A 5,472-nucleotide genomic window follows, 5' to 3' on the forward strand; every position below is an offset into this window, starting at 1 on the left:
TCCGGCTTAGATGAAGGTCATGTTCGGTCTAAACACACAAATACGCTAGAAAAATATATTTTTACTTGCTAAAAGTGAACGGTGTGACAATGCAAATTTACCCAGGTTAGTTTAGCTCAAATTAAGTCAGCTCAGGTTAGCTCAGGTTAAGTTAGCTCAGGTTAGGTTAGCTCAGGTTAAGTCCGGTCCAACGAATTACCCAAAAGTAGCCAAAAGTATATTAAATCACGGTAAAATCTTAACGAATATCTGTTATACATACACAAAACATGTCTAATACTATTTTTAGTGTAATTTTGTAAAAATAATTTGTAAGATGAAATAATAAACAGCGAAAAATGTACCCAAATGTACCCAAAAGTATATTAAATCAGGGTAAAATCTTAACGAATATCTGTTATACATACACAAAATATGTCCAATAATATTTTTTGTGTAATTTTATAAAAATAATTTGCAAGATGAAATAATAAACGACGAAAAACTTTCAGTATTGGCGAACGCTAAATTCCAAAGAGTTCGTGAACACGGGAGATAACTCAGATCCATCTTGATGCACTTCGCCAAGTTCCGTATAAGCTCGGATTGCCGAGTCTTGACGAAGGAAGATATTCTGCTTTATGATTATATTAAACTCAGATACGTACTACACTTGTATAAATGGCGTGACTTAGTAAAATAAACATTCATTGTTACAAGTCTTAAAAGCATGTACACGTGAAGAAAAATGAAAATAATTATCCCAAAGTAGCTTAAACTTACCGAAAAGTAAATCCTACGGCTATGATAAATACCCCAAAGAAACAGAACCATCGGAACATTTATCCAAAATGAAGGTATAATTACCCAAAAGTAGTTTAAACTTGCCCAAAAGTTAATTCTGAGATTCTGCTTTATGGTCATATTAAACTCATGTACTACACCTATATAAATGGCCTGACTATTAGTGAAATTTATTGTAACAAGTCATAAAAGCACTTGCATGTGAAGGAAAATGAAAATAAAATTACGCAAAGTAGCGTAAACTTACCCAAAGATAAGACCTACGGCAATGTTAAGTACCCCAAAGTAATAGAAACATGGGACACCTATCCAGAATGAAGGTATAATTACCCAAAAGTATATTCGGAGATTCTGCTTTATGTTCATATTAAACTCAGATATGTACTACACTTATATAAATGGCCTGACTATTAGTGAAATTCATTGTTACAAGTTTTAAAAGCACTTGCATGTGAAGGAAAATGAAAATATAATTACCCAAAAGTAGCGTAAACTTTCGCTGCAATGGAAGACTCAGAAACTCCCGGACTTGGTGGAAAAGCTGTGTAGTGTATCTCGTTTACAAATGTTAGACTTACGAAGATCATTGTATGGGGATGGAAATTATGAGTTGGTTACAAAGTTTAAGAAATATAGTGTACAAAAGGATGTGTGGGTAAAAAAGAGCGAGTCTGAGAAGGAGCGGTTATTCGCAGATTTTGTTTGTAAAAGAAAATGTGTAAAAAGTAATGAAATTAGGGCAACTAATATACATTTTTCTATACCAAAGACATCTAGAATAGCTAAGAATCCAGGTCAGAGGAAGAGGAGTGTGGGGTACGTGATATTTGGTTCACACTCCGGATGGGATGGAGAAAGGAAACTCTCAATGTGCTCTCTGTATACATAATATATTGGATGTACAGTCGTGAACAGAAGTCCTGTCGCCTCTTTTGCTGCTCCACGAACCCTGAGACTCAGACTCATGAATCCGAAGCATTTATGGGCAGAATAATGCACCAGTGTCTACTGCTTCGGGTTCATGAGTCTGAATCTCTTGGTTCGCGGAACAGCAGAAGGGGCGACAGGACTTCTGTTCACGACTGTACAATGCAGCTTGGTGGCTGGTGCTGGGAGGAGGCAGCGTGGTTACAAGCGTGAGTAGGGAGAGCTGGTTGGTGAGGGTGCTCAGAGGAGGTGTTGCGTGCTGCGGCTGTAGCTAGAAGAAGGGGCAGGTACATACATACATACATAAAAGCTAGTGACAGGGGGGAAAGAGGTTCAGGGGAAGGATAAAGGGAGGATAGAAGTGAATTTTAGAAGGAGAGAATAGGTGCAGTGGCTAAACACCGCTTGCGTGAGGGGGTAGGCAATGTGCCCGGATGGTGTAACGATCACAATCAGGACGAGGCAGAGGGAGGGCGGGAGCAGGACCGGGCAGGCAAAGGGCCAACGCGGGTGCTCTGGTTGTCGTCTTAGCTTAGGCAGTGTTGGCAAAGCGGAGGAAGAACCGCCCTGCCACGGCGGCGGCGCAAGCCGAGAAGCGCAGGTGGACGGACGCACAGGCACACACGGTCAAAGTAACAGGGAAGGTGAAAATGGAAATGTAGCTAGTCGTAGGGTTGTTTGGAGAAAGTTGAAGGTAAAGTCTTTGAGCTATGTCAAAGAGGAACGGAGCGAGTTGGAGGAAGGGTTTTGAATCTTTGAGCTTGAAATGTCAAAGTATTCGCCGTAAGGAAGGATGAGCGTATCGTAGGAAAGTTTTTAGTAATAACAGGAGACAGATTTGAGCTTTTTTGTCAAATTATGAACGGAGATGAGAATGAGATATAGGTTGGTTGGTTTCAGTCTTGAGTTAGGTCGATTTTATTGAGAGTGGCTGTCACAGAGGTTGGGTATGTTTGATTGGTTCTGGAGAGTTGTAGTATTATGTAAGGCTTTGTCTGGGAGATCAGACTATTAGTAAGGTTGACTGCTGAATTAGGATTGCATGAGGGCAAAGAGGGGAGGACACTATATAAGGTCAGGTATATGAGTTGTTGGGAGTGATTTTTTTTAAAAAGAAATATATTATATGTTAGTGTTTTTTTGGGGGAGTGGGGAGTAGGTTTTACTTGGGGAGTGTCTGAGTGAGTTTGGGGGCGTGGGGTTTTGATTGAGGGGGGTGAGGAGGGAGGTGGTTGTTCTGTATAGCTGGGGCAGGGTCAGGTTAATGAATAGTTGTATGGGTTAAATTTATTTATATATATATATATATTTTTTGAGGTTGGGTAAGTCAGGTAAGGTTAGGTTGGTTGGGTGTGGGTTGAGGAGAGGTGTTTGATTTGGGGGGAAGTTGTTGGGTGTGGTTATAGGGAAGTTGGGGTTTGATATGGGAGGGGTGTGTTTGGTCTGTTTAGTATGGAGGGATTCCTGTTTCTGAATCTGCGTGGGAGTATGATGTTGTCGAAATATTCCTGCCATTGAGGGTAAGTAGTGAGGAGTGATTCTATTTGTTTGTTTCCTAGTTGTCTCCAGTAGATGTTGGTGGAGGGAGGGAGCTGAGTTCATGTAGATGTCTATTTGGGGTGAAGGATGACCAGTGTGTGTTATGGATGAATCTTAGTGCTTTGTTTTGTATGACTTGAAGTTTCTTGGCATATGATGGTGCTGCTAACTGGAGTGTGTTAAGTGCATAAGTCAATAGTGGGCGTATGAGGGCTTTGAATAGGTGTGTTTTGGTTCTGATTGATGCGGTTCTGAATCTGTATATATTCCCGAGTGTTTTGTTTGCTATCGATGCCTTCGTTTTGGTGTGTAGTGTCATGGTGAGGGTGTCGTTGAGTGTGACTCCTAGGATTGTTTTTGTTCGTTTGCCAGTTATGGGTGAAGGGTTGTCGATGTAGGGGTTTAGGTAAATGTGACGTGGCTGGCGTCTTTTGGTGCCGAAGTAGGTGATTTGTGCTTTGTTCGGGTTGGTTTGTATTCGCTATCGGAGTTCACATTGTGTAACTTGTTCTAGCTCCCTGTGTGCTTTGTCTGGTAGGTGATCAAGACTAGTGTAGTGTCTGATTAGTTGGGTTACATCGTCGGCGTACTGTATTGTCAGAGAGTCGATGTGTAAGGGGTCGGGTAAGTCATTTGTGTAAAGAATGTATAGTGTTGGGGACAGGACTGATCCTTGTGGGACTCCTGCTTGCAGTGTGAAGTGGTCAGAGTAGGCAGGTGTGAATTTTATCCCCATTTTCCTGTCTGTCAGGAAGTTGCATAGTAATTCTAGTGTGCTGATCGGTCTGTAGTTTTGTGGGTCTATTGGGTTTTTGTTTGGTTTAGGTATCATGATGGCTGTGGCTGTTTTAAAGAGTTTTGGGAAGTATCCTGTAGCCAGTTGGGTGTTATAGAGGTATGTAATGGCTGTGATTGTTTCTGGGGGCAGGTGCTTAAGGATTGCTTGACCTATATTGCTGTCGCCTGGTGTTTTCCTTTTGATTCTGTCTAGTGCTTGTTTGACTTCTGTTGGAATGAAAGGAGCAGTGAGGATGTGGTTCCGTGTACGTGTGGATGTATCTATTGTGTTGTCAGGAGTTGTTCTGTCGTGTAGTGTTTGCATTTGTGTGGTGATGTTGTTTATGTGGTTTGAGATGTGCCTTTGTTGTGTGGGGGGGGGTGGAAAATGTGTTCCCAGTGTTGTTTTAGTGTTTGTGCTACGTCAGTTGGCTCATTGATTTTCCTACCGTTTACTAGCAGGTGATCGAAGGGGGGTTTGCTGTTCCTCTCAGCTTGGCGATCCTTTGCCAAAATTCTGGGGGTTATGTGTTCAGGTCCTGGGCAGCCTCTACGAGTTTTGCCCAGTGAACGTCATGGTCTTGTCGGAGGCTGTGGATGATGTGTGTTCTTAGTGTGGAGATGTCTGCGTAAACTGGTGCTAGGTTGTTTGTTTAGTTCGAATCGTGACCTGTAGCAGTGAAGTAGGGCTCCATTCATCCTACTCTGTTCCAAGCAAAGTGTTTACCTATTTCACGCCTAAATCCCTAAATTTGTCTAATTTGAAAGCCATTATTGAGTTCGCTCCTGGTTGGATAGTTTGAGTACCTTTTATAATGTCCCCCTTTGTTTTAAGCCCTGACTTCCCTTATACTCTATCAGGTCGCCCTTGCTCTCGTCTCTCAAGGAGTGCAAATAAAGATCTTTAACCTGTCTCTACTCTCAAGGTTCCTAATACTTGGGATTAATGTACTGTCATTCTCCTCAAATTCTTTCCAAGGATTATATATCCATTCTGTATCGGTGACCAGAACTGAACTCGTAATCCAGGTGTGGTCTCACAAGAGTAAGATACAGGTTTAGGATGACCTCGCTGGTCGCGCCAACTAACACTCCTTTTGTATGAACCCCATTGCTTTATTAGCCGTGTTCACGAACAAAACTTTCAATGTTTACTTGGCTGAAGGTTCCTACTTATCATTACTCCTCAATCTCTCGCAATTGATTATCTCTGGCATCGTTGTTCATCTGGTATCTGGTTCCTGTTTTATCTCCTCTTCAAGTGCTTTACATTTGTCGGCGTTGAATTTCATCTGCCATTTTCAGACCATTCGAAAATTTTGTTTAGATCTTCCTGTAGTTTTGCAGTCCTCGTCAGATTTGATCTTCCTTCCTATTTGTCATCAACTTAAATTTATATGTTGCTGTCTATGCCGATATCTATATCGTTTATGTATATAATAAATA

This window comes from Homarus americanus, unplaced genomic scaffold (assembly GCF_018991925.1).
Source record: "Homarus americanus isolate GMGI-L3 unplaced genomic scaffold, GMGI_Hamer_2.0 scaffold24776, whole genome shotgun sequence".
NCBI classification, from domain to species: domain Eukaryota; kingdom Metazoa; phylum Arthropoda; class Malacostraca; order Decapoda; family Nephropidae; genus Homarus; species Homarus americanus.